The sequence below is a fragment of the Sturnus vulgaris genome, chromosome 10 (genome assembly GCF_052056855.1).
Source record: "Sturnus vulgaris isolate bStuVul1 chromosome 10, bStuVul1.hap1, whole genome shotgun sequence".
Taxonomy (NCBI): Eukaryota; Metazoa; Chordata; class Aves; order Passeriformes; family Sturnidae; genus Sturnus; species Sturnus vulgaris.
Window position 1 is genome coordinate 19555756 of NC_142252.1, and position 19661 is coordinate 19575416.

At 38.1% G+C, this 19661-nt stretch overlaps 1 long non-coding RNA gene across 5 annotated transcripts in view; it reads left to right on the forward strand.

The window, feature by feature from the left end:
- Window positions 1–5945: 5945 nt before the first annotated feature.
- LOC148222700 (uncharacterized) overlaps window positions 5946–19661 on the forward strand; it is a 114962-nt gene continuing 101246 nt past the window's right edge. For all 5 annotated transcript variants that reach the window (XR_015805776.1, XR_015805774.1, XR_015805777.1 and 2 more), the window contains exon 1: window positions 5946–7685. This is a non-coding gene — a long non-coding RNA (uncharacterized LOC148222700). The remainder of the gene's footprint in view (window positions 7686–19661) is intronic.

Sequence of the window (19661 nt, forward strand, 5' to 3'; positions counted from 1 at the left end):
GAATGTTTCAAAACAGCCAAAGCTTTATCAATATTTAAGTCCAAATAGCAGCAGCAGTAATTATCAATATACCCAGCACAGCATTTGAAAGCATGGTAACCTTGGGAATTATAAACTCTAGAAGAATGAAATTGGCAAAGAAACCTACTGTCAGAAGTAAAGACTCTTCGAATACAAAAAAAAAAAAAAAAAAAAAATCCTATCTGAACCCTGAGATATTCTTAAGTTTCTACTTTTAACTACAGCTGTATCTTCCTGCAACACAGAAGAGAGGGTATTTTCTTTTTCCTCTGGAAGAAAAAAATACTTTAAAAACATCTTCTGCATGAGCTTTTTAATTTTATAATCTGCCTAAGAATATCTTGCTTCCTGCTGTAATTTTTCAGCTGATTAGAAGCTAAGCCATGTGTTCTTACCAGCATCCAGGATTTGTATTAATGGAAATAGTAGCAGATCCTCTTGTAATGAAGGAACACAGAGGTGCAGAAATATTTCTGGGATCATTTAACTGCTTTAAGAGTCAGATAGATAAAAGTGGCAGCCAAGGCCAACCACCACAAAACTACCCCAGCCCATCAAATGCCACATCAACACTGAGTTTCTTTAACTGCATAACATCCCAAATTTCTGTGTCAGAAGTAACATTGTCTTCATGTTTCCGTCCCCAGACGGTTTCATCTCCAGTTCTCCATTCTTGTCACTGCTTAGCAGGATGTTGAATGTAGATCTGCTGCTTTGGGGATGTTTAAATAAGAATGTGCCCACACTTTGCTTTGAGAATATTTCAGACTTCCTGAAGAAACTGTAAGTTCATTTTTCCTTCGTGTGCTTTTCTCTTGCACTGTTCATTTTGCAGTTGCCCATTCTTTGGTGTACATTTTGTTGTGTTTCTTTCAGTTCCTTCAGCACCTGCACCTTAACAAACCGTGGTGTTAGGAATCTGAAGCAGCTTGGTTTCTGACACTCCGTGTTTCAGAGGTCTTTTGAGCCAAATGTCTGCTGAAAGCTGAGTCGTGCTTTTAGGAATTATGAAGTCACTGTCCTAAACTAAGGACTTTGTATATTACCTGGACAGTAATTCTTCCTTTTGTCCTTTTTGTATCACCCAGGGTCTCGTCTGTCTTTTACCCAACAGCACACTTAAAATCTCAGGTCACTGTTGAACATTCAAACAGGTCATCACTAAAAAAAGCAGATAAAAGATTTGTGAAATGTGCCACTTGCAAGAACCTACTTAAGGGTTTGCTGAATTTAACAAACGATTTAGATAGTAATTTTGGTTAGTGTGGGGCCTTTTTCTTTTACATCACTAACTGCTTGGTTAGATTTCTAAGAGCTCTAACAGAAAATAAAAGTCCTTTTTTACTACCTCACTGTTTGATGCCATTAAAGGGGTAAGGTTCTATGGTTCCTGTGCTATGCTGACTGCATATATTTTCACTCAGCAAATTGGCACAGATTTCTTTACATTTTTTACTTCCCCTCTCCCTGTCCCAATTGAGTGAGCTCTGCAGTCACTACGTTTTCAGGTATATCAAGACCAACAGAATGTGAATTCTGTATTGCTGAGGGCATTCAGTGTGCAATCACATTGCCTTGGCTTGGCACTCTCAGCCATGGCAGTGCTGATTTCAGTGCTAGCCAGCAACCTAAATATTTGCTCTGCTTTTCTGAAGGGTTTTGCAGTCCAGACTGAGCTTGTGGGGTTTTTTTTTGTTTTTTTTTTTTTTCTTTTCCTGCAGCTATACTGCTCTCAGCTACTCAGCTGAAGGCTGAGGCAGGTACAGCTAGCCAGGCTTTGGTCTCAGCAGAGATTGCAGTGTAATCAAGACAGAGTTTTAACTCACAAAATTATGTTTGTGAATCTGCAGTTGTGTCATTTGACCACTGTCATAAGTCCAAAACCAGTTCCTTCCTTAGTTCACTGAAGTCCAAATGCAGCAACCTCTAAACACTCACATTACTTAGAAGAAGATGTTGTTGAAAAATTCTCATTGTCATTTGTGAGCTTTTCCCACTCATTTTCTAATACTGCTTTTGAAAATTCTTTTTGGTGGTCCTAGAACAATGACAATAAACAAGATGACATGCATCATCTTGATTTTTCCTTAAGTCTATGCCTGTTTCTTTTTTCACTGCAATCCCTTGGAACTCCCACCTTGCTCTGCTGCTTTCTGCAAACCAGGGGAAGTGTCAGGGTAAGTGCCCAGCCTCAGAGCACACCATGGCAAGGTGTTTGCCATGAATGAAGCAGGGAAATGAGCACAGATGGCCACATTTGTGAGCACTTTGCCAAAAAGAGAAGAAGGAGAGGAGGGGATGTTGAAAAAATACAGATCTTCACTCTTTTTGTTAGCTACTGGGTATGTCTGAAGTAATCAGAAGGAAATGAAATTTCAAGTTGGCAGTCTTCTCTTTAAAATGCTCTGTGCATTAGTGCTGAATGTGAATAGCATTATCTTTTCTTCTCTTCTTTTTTTTTTTTTCTTTTAAAAGAGAAATATCTATTAATAGATCTCTGTAACAACAATTGGTTACCCGTTTATGCTTATGGCTTATCACAAAACTCTTCAGGAGGACTTGTGGTAAAAACTGTGAAGTTTATATAATTACAACCGAAGGCAAAGCTTTGCTTCAGGGTCTGCTACACTATCAAACTCTGCAAGAGCTGAAAATAATGATGTAATTCCAATGACTTCTTCTAAGGGGCCGTGTGAGCTGATTTGACCCAACAAGACAATTGCTTTGGCAAGCAGAATACCTTTGATTCAGAGCTCCTTCTGATTAAAACAGAGCTCTCACTGGTCTATATTGTAATTATCTTTTGATCTTAGTCATGTATTTTCAGTGGGATGTGATAATTACATCAAAATTAAATATTTTGCCTCCTTTTTTTGGTATGTGTTATCTGCAGTTATATTTGTGCAAGTGTTTCAGTGTAATATCATGGAAAATTACCACAGTGACAGAACTGCAAACATCCCATATTATTACCTTGTGCCACGGGATTTCAAGTAAACTAGAACTCTTTACAGTCTAGGAGAGCTGCCAGTCCCCCTGAAATTAGCATTTTAATTGAATTGATCATAAACACTGCTCTGGATGTAATACTAGACGGAGAAGATTAAATCTATTTAGCCATAGTTTGGGGAAAGGGTGACCTTTCAGCCAGTTTTGTTGTAATTGAAAGGTTACTTCTTTTTCTGACGAGCTTGATGCAAGGAAATGTGATGTTAAATTGTAATATTAGAAATACTGGTTTTGTTCAAATACGTAGATGTAGTCTGAAAATATATATTTATTTACTTTTTTCTCACTTTTAAAACTGTTATCTTAATCTGAAATTATTATAATTTATTTTAAATTTACTGATTTAGAATTTTTATTAGGAATATTGAGGAAAATACAAATGGCTGACACACCCACACACAAAATAAACTTATTTCTAAAGGAATAAAGGGAAAAGAGCAAGTGTCTTCTGGGCTCAACATTTCCAGAGCCAATTCTTTTTTTTCCTCAGAATTCTTTTGTCTTAAAATTGCCAGCAGCCTAAACATTGTGTCAGACCTTTCTGTCCTGCTGGTGAGCCCCTCTCCTTTTGCTGTGCTCTTTGCTGCTGTTCTGTGTCAGCTCCAGCACACTGGAGAGCCCAAACTGTTCCTTTCAACCCAATTAACCCCAGACCATTGCAGCCATGTTTGGTGGCAACACTTGCAACTTTTTATTCTTTCATTATTTAAATGAGCAACTTGATTCCAGCATCTCCCTCATATTGGTTCTCTCAGATAATTGATCATTATAACAACTTGCTTTTAAATCTTTTCCCTTTTCAGGTTGACCTATTGCAGAAAGGTAAAGAATTTCTGTGCTTTTTACCTGCCATTTTAATAAATTGAATCTAATAGTCTTCTGCCGGGGTGGAAAGACAGCCAAAATTGAATTGCAGAATGTGATTCTAATATCTCTTTTCAGTATCCTTCCAGGTACAAACATACTAGAAGTTTAAGCAGTTGTAAATGGGGAAAAAATAATGCTTTGCTACCTCAACAGCTTTCTTAGGTGGGTTGAATTTTCAGGTATGCCTGCAAAGAGAAAATGCAGTGATTTGACAGTTCCAGACTGCTTTTGTCATTGCTCCTTTAAACGGCAATCTTGTACTGCATGCCTTTTTTTTCAGGTGAAAAGTGATGGAAAATACAGCTCTTCAAATATTTCTAGTATTGACAGAGGTGTTTGAGAGGAATAAAGCATGTACAAATTATCTGGGTTCTTCAAATTCAAGTACTGTGCTCCCCTTTCTAAATTTCCTTTCTTTCTTCTGAAATACAATGCAAGTCAGCAATTCTTCATTGGCATTGAAGCTCAGACCATAACTTGGACTGTGTGGGCATCATAATTGTGATTGATCTTGTGCTGCAGCCAGCTCTCTACTCAGACTGGAATTCAGACACACAACCACAACCCTCTTTACTCAACAAAACATAGTGCAGAGATCTGGGAAGGAGAGGACAGTATCAGAAATGCTGATCCCATTACTCCTCAGGTATTTCTGCTGCTCTTCTGTATTACCAGCAAGAGGTTTCAGGACTATGTGCTGACTTTATGGATGCATGTGAGGGAAATGCTCTTTCTGGGAAGCAATCCCTCTGGGTGCACAGCTGTCAAAATGGATTGCCATCAAGGCTTTGAAAAGTAATTAAATATTCTGCCTGAAATGAGCAGATTGGAGCAGAGAGGGTTAAGTGTATCTTCCAAAAAGTTATATAATATATGGAAAAAAATTATTGGGTGAGTTCCCTCTGATTGCTAATTGCATACAGTATTAAGACATCATTTTCTTTCCTTTCTCATTTGCTCTATGCTTCAAGGTAAAAGATGGAACAAGGGATTATGACAAATTCTCCTCTGGGATCTGTGTAGTGGGGCTTGTCTTTGATCTTCCTTTTCTCCTGCCCTTGGAGACCAAATGCAGTTTTGCACATGGCAAACGCACAGAGCTGTGGGGCTCAGAGCTGCTGTGCTGATCAGAGAGAATTTCCCTGAAAGGTCTGTGCTCTGCGTTATTGAAAGATTAAAAATTGTAGTGCAAATTTTTTGGTGCTTGAATTGGATGTGGCTTTGTGTCCTGCCCTGGAAGCTGTGGTCTGGCATAGGATGAAGGGTCAGATGGCTCCAAGTTCGGATGTGACCTGTGCTGAGTCATGAGACAGGTTTTTTCCCCTTTTTATTTTGTGTTTGCTACCATAAACTGGTGGTTAATATGAGCTGTGCTCCCCTGATAACAGTCACAATGTATTCTAAGGGATTAAAGCTATAGTGGGCATATATTTCAAATAGATTTATATTAGAGAAGCCAGTCCTGTCAATCAAGTAGTTGGTAGCTAAAATTGGATATTGAGGAGCTCAGCTTACAGATATGGGGTCTCCCTAAAGCTAAGTCTGTATCAGGCTGTGCTGGGTCAACAGCACAAAAAAGCAGCACTGAGCTGTGTGCAGTGGGGATAAAATGAAAATAGGGCTCTGGTGCAGTGCCATTAATTTACTAACACTGCTGTGTGCTGGGTGTCTTGGAGCTGCTGAATTTAACAGGATTTGTGCAAGGTGTGCCAGCGCCCTTAGAGAGCCCTGCCATCATGGAGGAGCTGGCAGGATGGTGCTGAAACACAGAAATAGGAGTGGAAATTTGGGAGGTAAGTGGAGATGGACATTGTCCATGTGTGCTCATCACCAACACAGGGCTTGTGCCACCACAAAGAGACCTGAAGTTGTACTCATTGCTTATCTTAAAGGCTTCCTCTTTTTTTTTTTTTTTTTTAAACTAGGGTAAAGGAAGACAAAGAAGACCCGAGGTTTTTATCAGACTTTCATTAAATGTATTACATCTAAGCAATGAGACCCTGTATTCCCTGAAGCTTGTGGTACTATCATGATGGAAATAAACCTTATAGTATCATTTGTAATAGCCAACAAATTGATGGTACTTTCAGTTTTCTCAGTTTGCTTCTGAAGAAGGCCCAATAATAGAAGAGGCTTTGTTGTAGAGAAAGCAACTACTGATGCATCTTCTGGTCGATTTATTTTTCGTTTCCATCTTTTTCTCTCCACAACTTACTTATTTTTGCCTTCATTTGGAGGCTTGGAGTGGTAGTGTGTTTTTCCAAGAGGAATGGCTCTTACCATCATGAATATCACCTTTCAATACAGTTCAGATTGGCCCTCAAATGTCAACATTTTTCTTATGAGAGAGTGGAAAAAGCAAGTTGTTTAAAATAGCCTTTATTTTGTCTAAAAGAAGGACATGAACACATGAGCTGTTCTGCCTTTCCTCCTATCCTCCAGTATCAATATATTAAAAAACACATTAGGCAAAGCAGGTTCATAGGGATACATTTGCTTTTCAATGCACATATCACTCCCTGATCCAATTATTACTGCATTTTTCAGAGGAAAAATTAATTAGCAGTTTGTCACTGTCCTTCTGACTCCTGGAGTTCCAGTAATGACTTGATTTTTATAGAACTGAGCTTATTACATGCAATAGACAAGTCTGGACAAAACAATTTGGTGCAGCTTCTCAAATCTTACTGCTATTATCAGCATCCTCACTGTGACTGCAGAGCTGGCAGATTTTAGGACTTAGAACAGGATGCAGAATTCAGGTTATACCTTATTATTTGGAAAAAGGTTCTTACTTTTTCACCCACCTCCAGCAATTATCATACTACCAAAAAGCATGATGGACATATTTCCAGTTAAGGAAAAATTAGCAATGAGATGTCCACACTTGAAGGACAGGTAGTGTTAAAATTTAATTTTCAAACTTGACAGCTCAGTTCTCCAGGGGAGCATTCAGCTCTTCATATGTTAAGAGAAGTACCAAGGGGATTTTTTTTTCCTCTGTAGTTACACAGTAACCTCATGTATGGGTTTAGCAGTGCCTTCTCTAGCTAAATAATGGAGATTTTTTTCCTTTTCAGTATGTATCAGTATCTGATATTTTCCCTGAGGTAAAAAAAAAATAGTATTTGCCCAATGCTTCTATTTCCCAGTCTTTTTGCTGCCTCTGCAGCAAAGCTAAAAGTTCTACATCTGCAGACTTCTGCCCTTCTCCAACCCTCTTCACCTTTGAAGAGGTTCACACTTCTTCAAAATATTGTTTCCCAGGACATGAGGACTTTTGGAAGGTCCATGAGCCATCCATATCTACCCTGTATATCGCAGCAGTGTGGACACAGTGGAGACAGAAGTCACCTGAGGTGTAGCAGTGAGAAAACCTCTGGGCAGGAGAAATTAAGAGCAGAAGACAACAATTCTCAAGCAAAAAGCAAATGTTCTTCACCAACCTCCCATCATTGGGGGTTCCCTGTTCAGATTCCTCCCAGCACAGCTTTCTGGGCATCTAACACTCTCAAACACCTTTGGGAATTGAGTATCTTTGATGTTCAGATTGGAATGGAATCCTTTGTAGAAATGATACATAGAGAATAATTTATACAAGATGTTTTACTTTCCTGGTTTTGTGACTTTAACCCTGTTTTTCTAGGTATTCAGTCATAATCAAGAGTTTTCTCTTTCCAGACTGTCAATGGTTATTTGCAAAGTGTTGAAGTTTGGTAAATTGTGTGTAAATATTGCCAAAAGGAAAGACAGAAGTGTGACAGCATGAGAATTATTTTGCCACAAAGGTAAGAACTGTTTCTCACACATCTATTTGCAACTTCTAGTAGAAAGTAACACTTGATAAACAAGGAATTCCTTAGAAAAGTAACGCTTGAAAAACAAGGAATTCCTTAGAAAACTTTGGGGGAAATTACTCTGATTAGTCATCTTAATATCAGATATAGACTGCTTTGGACTTTTTATACCAGAGGTGCAGATCCCATTGTACTGCCTATTAAAAAATGGATCTACGTTTCTTGAGGTTTCTAATTCAACTTCCTCAATGGGCATTGTGCCCAAAAATGCTTTTTTCCAAAGAATATTCACATGGGCTTCTCTGAGGAGTCTGTGTTCTGCTTGTGGCCATGCAGAGCCCTGACACTGTTCCATTGTCCAGGAACTGGGCATTTATTTCAAAGAATTCTCTTTATTCATTAGTAGCATCAGGTATGTGCTACATAAAACTATTGCAAAATGTTTGCAGCCCCATGAAACATCCAGACACATTCAGTGTGTGCAAATAAATGAAATGAAAAAAATGAAAAAAATAAAAATAATAAGCACTTTAACTTTGGCTAAATCTTTAGAGTCTAGAAACAGTATTTTGTTAAATGCTTATGTGAACTAGTATTTTTATGCAACAATCCAGGACAATATGTTATTTTTGTCAGTTGCTGGGTGAAAAATAGCAATACAGCATAGAAGAAGATGACAACTATACATTATTCCTTCTTTCATTTTATTAATTGTATTCATCAACAGAAGTTATCTGTGAGTTCATCTCCTGATACAATTAGCAGCATAAATTTAGAATGGTAAATGGATCTGTGGACTATGAATTGATTCAATATGGGTATATGTAAGAAAATCCATTCTGTTATGCCTCATTTAATGCAATATGTTGTGTACTTTCTGTTCATCATGAACACAGAGTTCACTTACCTAACATACAGAATTTCATTTTCATATCCCTTTGGCAGGGCATGGCTGTGCTTCAACTAAAGCAGGACAACAGATGGTTGTGGAGGTGTGGGATTACAATTTTCTCCATGGTCATACTTTGAACTTTTGCTGCCCTAGCAGTTTCTCAGTGCTAAATATAGTGACACTCACGTGTGATTTAGTCACTTAAAGATAATCATGTGTCTTTTTTTCCATGCTGCACTGTATCTCACAGGATCCAGAAGGGCAGAGGTGTGCCTGCAGACATCACTGCTGGCTGTGTGCAGGTGTCTCAGGTGCTCCATAGCTCCTAAAATCACCCTGGACCCCTACCTTCAGGCAGTTTAGATCCTGTCCTTTAAGCACACACACATGAACATAGGATCCTGCTCTCACACCCTGCAGGTTGAGTCCACACAGTTAATCTTGGAAAGTGCAGATCCAAATATTTTATTATGATTTACTCATGTCTGGAATTTATTAACTATTTTTATTAGAATTATTAATTGTTAGAAATCACCTTTATTGCATTAAAATTTTAACACTGGTATCTACTTTCTTGACACAAGTGTGCTGCTCTTGTGCGTGAGAACTTTGCATACAACAGGTGCTGAGGAAGAATAAAAGAAACCTCAAAATCTCTTTTTGCTGCTACCTTAACAAGCTTGTCAGAAACTCTTTGCACCATAAAGACTACTTGCACGTGTCGTGACCCTTTTTAGGGATTCTTTTTTCAGCATCTTGTCCTGAAACTAGATTTCCAGCTCAACTACCTTAAACTAAATTATTTTGAAGATGCTACAAAATATAGAGAAGGGATATCCTCAAACTCACAGTTAGGAAATTAGGTCTATTTCTTGTGTTGTTTTGGTGACACTGTTACAATTCTCTAGGATTCTTTGGGCCCTGGCCTGTCAGAGTATTGCTGCTTTAAGAGGTTGAAAGGCTTGAACTCAAAGCCTTTCCACCACCCAAGCATGGTGGGGCAAATACGACTTTTACTCTTTACAGTAGTAACCACTTTTCAATTTTCACATCCTCCTGTGACATTTTTCATTCATTTTCTCACTGGATTTTTTTTACTTCAGTGGAGGCAATATTTCTAATAATTGCAATTTAAAAAATATAGATAAGCCTGCTTTTCTTTCTGCTCGGATTTCTAATTCTTGCAGAATAATTTCTGTTTTCTGGCTTTCTTTTCTACTGAGGAACTCAGGGGTGGATTATGAGCTCTGTGAGAATGTGCTCTTTTGTGCTGCCATATATGTACAATGTTGTGTAACGTGCTTTGGACAGAAGCCTTTGCAAATTTATTCTTTAATCTTAAAGCAGGTATTAATGCATATTTTGTACGTGTTTGTAAGGCAAACCTATAGACAGCTTGGCAGTGCCAAATTTTCATTGGGAAAGGTCTCTTGTAGTGTCTTTCTGTAGAGACAGAGACTGGTACAAATATCAACTCCCACTGATGACACTTCCACGTGTCCAGTGATGCTAATCCTTAGTGTTTGCTTTCCACACCCCATGCTTCTACTTGTCTTTTATGCTTGACAGGAATTTACATTAGCTGTACATTCACTCCTCCTTTATTCTCATCTTTTAAAGCAATGTTTGGGTTGGGGGTTTTTGTCAGGGGAGAACTTGGTTAACTGAACTTTTTGGTTTTGAAATAAAAAATAGATTACTAGGATGATCAGATGTATGTAATATAAATTTGTTTTGAAAAAACTGGGAAGGCTGACATGAAAAAAAGTAAACTTTCTTGATGATAACTTGAAGTCATTAGTTAGTGGCTACCTAATCATTTTTTGAAGTGGTGTTAGAGTCAAAGCAAATTATCATAGCTGTGGAAGACAGACAGCAGTAGCAGTGACTCTTGTTTACATATTGGAATCTGGTATTCCACACGTCGAGTTATATCTAACCCCCTTCAGCACCTGTCAAAAGTAATATCCCTCACTCTTCCATAAAGGCCTAAAGTGACTTAATCAGCTGAAGTTTCTCTCTGTTTTAGCTGCCTGCTCCTGTCTGAGGCAGGGAGAGCCCGCCTGGCTGCACAGAGGTGTTGTACGTCTTCGTTAAATAGATACAAAACCTTTCTGTTCACTGCCCTCCTTTTACATCCCACCGTCCCCCTGCTCTGGGTAAATAAAACAAGCTCAGAGCAGACAAAGCTGATAAGCTGCAGCCAGGCAGGGAGGGCTGGAAGCTGTCTTTGGGAGTCATGAACTGGGTTTCCACAGCATTGAAGGCACTCAGGCACATGAAGAGATCAAATACTGAGCTTTGGAGTCCTCTTGCTTCCCAAATGCACAAACGTGCTGGTATGTTACCTGGAGTAAAAGACAAGTCAACAATAAAGAGATAAATTAAGTAATGAGGAGAGGCGGGATTGATGGACATTTCAGTAGCTCATCTTACATGTATATTTAATGCTGGTGGAAAGTGTGCATGGGAACTAATGAATTGCAGGCGTGTGTGTGTTGTGTGCCCAGTAAAAGGAGCTGCTTAAATTATGCAGGATATGTCATCCTGTTGCCAAATATTTAACACCATTCCTACACAAAAGGGACAGCTCAGGGGATCCTTATTTAAACACTAGTAATCAAATCCTTCTCTTATCATGGCAAAAGCTTTTGCATAATTTGTGCCTGCCACATCTAGAACTCACACACAAACTAATTCACAAAGAGGTGGCCTGATGTTGGTTGACAAAACTTAGTGCTTCAGTGACAATTTGTGCTGTTCCATAACTGTAAGTGAGAAAAAATAAGCCTGTCTGGATGTCCATTTGCTGATTATAATTGTTGTCTGTGTCTATATATTTTACAGTGACTTATGATCATTTCCTGTCTTGGGATTGAGAAAGAATGTCTTTACCTCAAAAAATTGCCCATTCTGTCTCAAAAAGAAAAATGTTGGAAATGCAAATATTTTCCACAAATTGAAAGTCACCTCGAGCTCTCCATATCTCTTCTGAAAGTAATGCTTTCAGCAGAAACTGGCTGATCTGCCTAATGGGTACAAATTGTTCCTGCCCGAAATGAATTTTATTTAAAATTCAGTATCTTTCAAAATTTATTGCTACCGGTCTGTGGGGGTTTCTTTGCTTCTGTAAAATGCACAAAGAGAACTAACCCAGTGCAACGTGTCCTCATAAGAGTTATTACATTGTCTTATCATGGATTCATGGAATTGTTTGGGTTGAAAGGGACCTTAAAGATCATGTAGTTCCAGCACTCTGCCATGGGCAGGGATAATTTCCTCTTGCCCAAATTGCTCCAAGCTGAGTCAGTCCAACCTGGCCTTGAACAATTCCAGGGATGGGGCAGCCACAGCTTCTCTGGGCACCCTGTGCCTCAACACACAGTACAACTTTTCTTCCTCATGTCCCATCTGTCCCTGCCCTCTGTCAGTTTAAGGCTATTCCCCTTGTCCCATCTCTCCATACCCTTGTCCAAATTCCCTCTCCAGCTCTTGGAGCTCCTTTATGTACTGGAAGGTGATATAAGCTCTCCCCAGAACCTTCCCTTCTCCTGGCAAACAGCCCCAACTCTCCCAACCTGTCCCCATGGCAGAGATGCTCCAGCCCTCTCAGCACCTCTGTGGCCTCCTCTGCACTCCCTCTGACGGGGCCATGCCCTTTTTATCTTGGGGATCCCAGAACTGGACTCCAGGTGGGGCCTTTCAAGAGCAAAACAGAGAGGGAGAATCACTTTCTTCAGCCTGCTGGTCACGTTTCTTATGGTGCATTCCAGGACAGGGTTGGCTTTCTGGGCTGTGAACAAGCATTGCTGGGTCATCTTGAGCTTCTTGTCAATCAACATCCCCAAATTCTTCTCCTCAGTCATTCTCCACTCAGCCTGTGCTTATGTTTATTAGTTTTAGTTCTCTCTTATCTTGGTCCCATTTTGATTTCCTTAGAGGTATTACTGTGCTGACCCCTCTGTGTTTCGCCCAGCTGAGTGTATTTGGGTACTGATAACTTAATAAGCATTGGAAAAAAAAAAAAAAGAAAAAAGGAAAACCAGCAGTGATAACCTTAGGCAGCCAGTAGCTTTGATAGTAGCAGATGAAGTTTCAGTGGGAATTACAAATGAGGAGATAGAGCAGAATTTGTAATAAAGAAGCATGATGCCGTGCAAGTAACTGAACTTCCACCTACATATTTCAAACTTATTTCCTCAGTGCTTGAAATTCCATAATGTTAATGCTGACCTTTAATCTGCAGGAACATTAGGGAAAGGAAGATGTGTCTTGCTATATTGTGAAAGCACAAAATTTAAAAAAGAGTTTGAGAGTATGATTAGGAACTAATTAGTATCCTCCATAAAGTCTACTGTGTGTATGATATATGAGTTATAAGATTGGATTCCAAATTTAAACCACTACAAAAGTTTTATGTGCTGTTATACCATTTTGTTAAAAACTGGAATAGAAATAACTGAGATTACAATGTGTATTTATAGGTAAAAGTCTTGGAGTAGTTTTGTGTGTCTTGAAGGTTTTTAAACTTACAAGTTCTGGAGAGGAAATATGAAGCACAGATAATAAAAGCGACCCAAAGTCCAAAAACCTTACTGGAGGCAAATCTGCCTCTGAAGTAGTAAAATCCAAATTCTCAGATCTGATTGTTTAAGTAGAGAGTTTCTGGTAACTCCAAAAGCACAAATTCTCAGTGGATTTCATGTTGGTTGCTGATACAGAGCAGTATAGAGAACACATTGCTCTGTATCTTACTGAGCATTATATAATGTTTAGGGAATATATGTTATTAAGATAAATACATAAATATGGATCAGACTTCTCCCAGAATGTAACCCGGCTTCTGACCATTCTGCTTCAAGGAGTTCCTGAGCCAATGGCAGCAACAGCCACTTGATGACTCTGTCTTCCATTAATCTGAATAAATCTTTTTTTTTTCCAAGATTTTCACCTTCTAGTCATTCATAACTCCCTGGCATTTTAAAATTTAAAAGTTATTCCAATTTTCTTTTCCATTTTGAACTTCAGGCCTCATGTGACTTTAATTTCTTTCCTCAGTATTTCTGCCCTTGTCTAGATACCTCACGTTTTGTTTTCTGGAGGGCATATATAGACATATATCTATATAAATGAAATTCTCTTTTTCAGCTTTGAAACAATTGGCTTTGGGTCAGTGAGCAGACCTTTTCTCTCCCTTTCTGTCACTTCTCCCATATTCTCCTTCCCACACTGTCCTTGACATATCACCCCTTCTTGTCTGCTTTCTGCACTTCATTCTTCATGGCTGTTTTTTCTTGCTCTCATAATTTTCCAGTCTTTGCTTTGGTCTTTTATTTTCTTCCTTTTCATTCTGCTCATTTTGGCAACTGTACTCTTGCCTTACCATAATTCCGCACTTAGTTCATTTCATGTTTGATAAAGAAAAATCAAGCTTGTTAAGTCTCATTTGCCAATGCATTGCCTCTAATTTGCTTCAGAAGCAGTGACTGCTGCTGTTCCCTCCAGAACTTTCCTCCTGCATCCATCTCCTTTGCCATCCTTCCAGGCCTGCACGTTGAGGCTGGTGCTTGCACAAAAGCCTAGTGAATGAGGTGGATGTTTGGCTCCTTGACCCTTGGTGCCTTGGTGATTAAGCATCAAATAATCAATTTATTGAACTGCCAGCTGTGTAAAAATCTAAAAAACTGTGGTTTGAGGAGTAGCCTTTCCTGCCATTGCACATTTCAGTTTTACTTGATAGGTACCCAAATGCTAGCTGTAAGGCACCATCTATGGCAAAGCTGCATGGAAAGCATGCCAGGTAAATGAGAGAAGCTCTCTGAGATACAGCAGAAGGGCTTTGAAACCAAGAAATATGCTTTTCCAAGGACTTTTCTCATCCTGTATTCAGCTGAAAATTTGATCCAGTCAAACAGGGCTAATTTGGATCTGCAGCTTGCAATGACAATACAGCACCAGTGGAAAAAACAGAGATACATCTAATGATTTGCACATTATTTCGTAATCTGTCCTGAAATATAACCAATGATCTCGGGAATACTTTATCATTCTTTCTTCAGGGACATAAAGTACAGGATGAAGCCCGAGCTCCAACTGTGCAATAAAATAGCTTTGACTTACTGGTAATGAAAGCAGAATTAAGTCCATTCTATCTAGTGGGTGTGAAATTAAGTCATTTGGTGTGACACTATTGCATTTTCTAGAGAGCATAACAAGAGACCTTGTTGAGAGGGACTATGAAGATAGAAATGATCAATAGATGGTTTCTTGAAACCAAATAAACTAGATTTCTATGTGAACAATGAGCAGCACATCACAATACCAACAAAGTATAGCTTTTATTGGTCCTTGGCTTGAAACTAAAATGTTAATTAATAAAATGTGGTGTTGATCGAGGTTTGAAGAGTAGAGGTGAATGGAGTGTTCTCATTATAATCACCACACATTTTCCTTCTGCTCTTATCTTTAATAGTGAACCTTAAATACTTCTTAGCACCTCTCCTTTCACTTTTTTTTTTTTTAATATTTCTATGTGGAATTAGATAAAACAATTTCAGCAGCTCTAATTGGCTACTTAATTTACATGGCAAGTGAATCCGGGTGAGACTGAGATCGCCTGAAACTAACAAAAAGCCAGATTGCAACAAATCTCTGCTTTTAGAAAGAGGTTAAGCCATACTGAGATATGAATATAAGGATGTTTCTAGTCTATTTTCCCCATAAAGTATTGCATTTTTCTATATCTATACCCTGTTTCAGTGGCGAACACCATGTTAAGAACAAGCAGCATATTGTCTTTGTACCAGTTTTTCTTGTAAACTCAGGACTAAGTGATGTCAAATAATAGAAGAATCTTTGAGAGAGCCTTGACCAGAGTATAAATTAACCCATGTATAAATACAAAGCCCTGGGAATAAGCTGCTGATGTTGTCTGGGTTGCTAACTACAAGCTGATATTCCTATCAGAAGGGGAGCAGATAAAGTATTTATATTTGCTGAACTCTTGCATGGCCAAACAGTGCTTTACTCAAATGGTATGAGAACTTCCTCTCTATTATCAGCTCTCTATATGATAAAATTATGCAGCTGGCTTTAAGAATCACTATGTGTGTGTTCAAATCTGTGTTATTTTCATTTATGTCCTGAATTCCTTCTGAATTTTTGAGTTACAGTGAGGTAATTTTCAAGCTTTCCCTCTCCTTTGCAGAATGTAGAAATACTTTTTTCTCTAATGGAAGTTGAGATTCTCCACTGTGAAACTACTCAGTAGATAAACCCTTAAAAGAAATAGTAGTATTAATGAGCTGATGATGAAGATTTCAGGTCTTTACAGCTTTTCTTACCCCACAGAATCAACTTCTTTTTAGATTCAGTTGTGGATCAGTTTACATGTGGATTTAAATGCAAGGTAAATTTGGGATTTTCTCATCACATACCCTTGGAGGAATGAAGTACATGTGGGGGAAAAACTCGAAGAAAATATATGTACCTAGAAAGATTTCTTTCCTGTATACTCTTTCTTCTGCCATCAGACACTGCCATAATCAATTATGAGAAATAAGAAAAACCTCAGGACTGAAGTGCATTGCTAACTTAAAGGGGAGATTTGCAGCTGGCCCTCCTTGTGTTCTTTGCTGGGGTCTCAGGTGAGGCAGACACGTGCTCTGGATCTTCACCTGCCTGTGCTCTCAGTGCTGGGGACTGCAGGTTTAACCACAGATACTCATCTGCAACAGACCATCAACAGCTCCCCTTAAAATGTAATGCATCAGGACCCAAAGGATTTGCAAAATAGGAGAGAACAGGAAAATCCCTCATTTTTCCTCAAAATTCCATATTACTTCATGTCTGACAAATCTCTGCTGTCCTCCCAAATGCTGTAGTATTTTCAAACAAGGCCTTGGTGCTTGCTTTGATAGAGCAATCTTTTATGTAAGTGCAGAGAAATTATATGCACTTGAAGAGAAGCTGCAAGCCATTAAAGCAAGTAAGATTGGTCATCACTGTGCCCCAACAACCCTGTTTAAAAAATAAAAGAAAATGCTCATGTGGATTGGTATCCATGGGATAGTTTTGTTGTGTTCTGACAGTCAGTCATGACTCAAATAATTTTCTGCACAGGTATGTCTACATTTGGACCAATATGTATCTATTCCTCAACCTGTCATATTTAGTTTTGAAATTATATATTATTGCTGACATGCCTGGGAGTATGAGCAGCAGAAGTATTTTTTTCTATTTAATTATGTTCAGAGTTGATTCCACAAAATGTGGATAAGAGCTGAATTCCACCATTCACCCTGCCCTGCTTCCTGCTTTATTCTCTCATGCCAGGTGTTTTTGGCTGGTTCACTGACTTCAGAATTTTTAGTAAAGCTCAACACAGAACTGGAAGAGTTCCATCTCAAAGGTTTTTTCTATAGTTTAAATTTTGTTTGTATTAAGTACTGTGTTGTTAGGCTCTCACTGCACACTAAAACTGTTTAAGTTGTTTGTGAAGTTAATTGAACTAACATTGCACAGACCCTTTGCAACTGTCTTAACACCCGTTGCATCCAACTGTGTTATTCAATACCAAAAATTCAAGGAAAAAACATCAAAAATTCTCAGGTTTTATGTAGCTACAGTTACAGAAGTAAAAGGTAAAAGCTGCAAGAAGATTAATGAGATTGCTTATTTAGTAGTCCAGAATGCAAAAAGTATTCCTCAGACTATCATCCATCATTTCTGTTGCCTCAGGCAAAGAGGATGCTTCAAGCTTGCTTCTAATTTTACTGAGTATATTCAGTTTCCTGTGTAGCTTAAGATCATTACTTGTTTCATTAATTCAAAATGACTAAATGTGACTAAAAAGTAAAAATCATAGAAAATTAAAATTTTGTTTTCAACTATGGGATTGCATCTCATAGCAGTTGAACTGTCACTCAATTTTTCTGGGCTTCTTTTGGTCCTGTTCATATGCAGCTATAAAGAAAGTTGATATTTTCTTCTAATTTTTATCTGCAACTTTTTTTTTACCTTCAAATATAGTTACTTTTTCTTCGATCTTTCCTGGACAAAAATGTTCTACTATGATTTTTTTAATCAATATTTATCTTTATTCTTTATTTTTCCTGTAATTACATTCTGTAAAAAGTGAAAATGTTGAAAGCAATATTAGGATAAATCATAGTATCCCCATGTTGGTGTCTTAGCTTCATATTTCTATTGGTTACACGGCAGTAAATTAGACAGATGCTCTTTGTCACACCCAATTTTGCAGGTGAGATCCCAAGGCAGTCATGGCAGTGTTGAATAATTGCAGTCAGCATCGTGGGAAAATGCACTGGGAGAGTCAAGTGGAGAGCAGGGTGTGAATCACACTCACGAGTTTTCCATCTCAAACCTAACCCCCAGCCCTGCTGCTGCAGAGTAATGGAACCAGAGAGTGAAATGTTTGCTCTGTTTTTATTTGTTGTCATTGGGCTTTTTCACTCTCACACAAAAGTTCTGCATACCAACAGAGTCATGGCTTAATGATTTTCTCCCTTAGCTGCCACAACACTTGTCTTTATTAAAATACTACATCAAACTCTACAGTCCTCTATTAAAGCAGAATCTTCATTTTTCAGAGATCCTTATAAAGTTGTCTGTCTTCCCTCTAAAAATATCAAATTAAGATTGTGACATTGCTCTAATCCAGTAGCAGTTATTATGTGCTCAAATAGGAAAAAGATGTTTTTACAAGTTAACTAATATAAAGCATGTAGATTCTGCAACTCGATTTGAACAGAAAATTATATTGGTAAGGAGTCATGTTAGGAAATATGAAGGAATGAAACTACAGTCCTATCCACTGAGCTGCCTAAATATTTACCCACTGTACTTCAGAGGAATTTTCTGTTAGAAATTATGATGGAATGCTTTTCACTGCAATCTCCCAAGGGTCTTAACGTTAAAAGTAGAGCCTTCATCTCTTTGATGAATTACAGAAAGTGGTCCAGTTTATCTGTGGAATTCTAATGCCTGTTTCTTTAAAAGCAGATGAAAATAAGGATCTGATGAAAATAAGCTGGATGACACTATTGAAGAGGGAAAAGCTGTGTTGGGAAACTTCCTTTTAGATATTCAACAAGACCATATTTAATTTTCTAGTTTTAACATGGTTGTTCAGAATTTATTTCTCTCTGCAAAAGGTTTAAGAATTCTATCTACTGCTCTGGATAGCCCTTCATAACAATAGTAATACAATGAATTCCTAGTAGAATTAAAAGATCAGTTTGATAGATACTTATCTTCCTACAAACCTTCCTTTCTGCTCCTTCAGCATGTGTAATGAAACATTTAATACTATTTAATATCAGTGGCTCCAAATTGAGGACTTAGACTTTATTTAAAATTCATTCACACCTCATATAGACAACAAGCTGCCTAGAATAATTGGGAAATTGCTTTTGTGGCATGTATAAAATGATTTAGTGGATTAGCATGTCACAAAATAGTCTGGCTTCAGAAAGCACCCACTGTTATTGGTGCACACACAAATAATTTACATTTCTTGGATTTATACTTGGAAAAGTCTCATGTTATGGTGTATAAATTAGTTTATGTGTTTATATAGGCTTATACGAAAACTGTTGCATTTTTAAAGGCTGCTGCAGTTTGTGATTTATCCTCTCACTGTCTTTTGGGGACATTCTGTGGAATTGGTAGACTCTTTCAAAATGGCCCCTGCATTTAATTCCACGTGATAACTTGCTGTGTTGTCTCTCCTTATATCCAAGTCTCTTTAAATGTTTTGAAAATGAGGTCTCATTTTTTGGACAGTTCAGGTACTGTGCAGGTGTGTGAGAGATCACAGAATGGGTGGGTGGCACACTGGGTTGGCATCTCATGCTCGTGGTACACTTCACTCTGTGTTCACCCATTAGATGTAATTTTTAAAAAAATCCACCATACCCACAGGAAAGAAGTAGCATTATATCACAAAAAGTTAATGCCTTAGGTGGAGGAGGATGCTTTTATGATTAAAATAATGTAGACACTGAATATGTGATATGTTATTAATAATCTTAGGTGCAATTTAACTTCTTTAG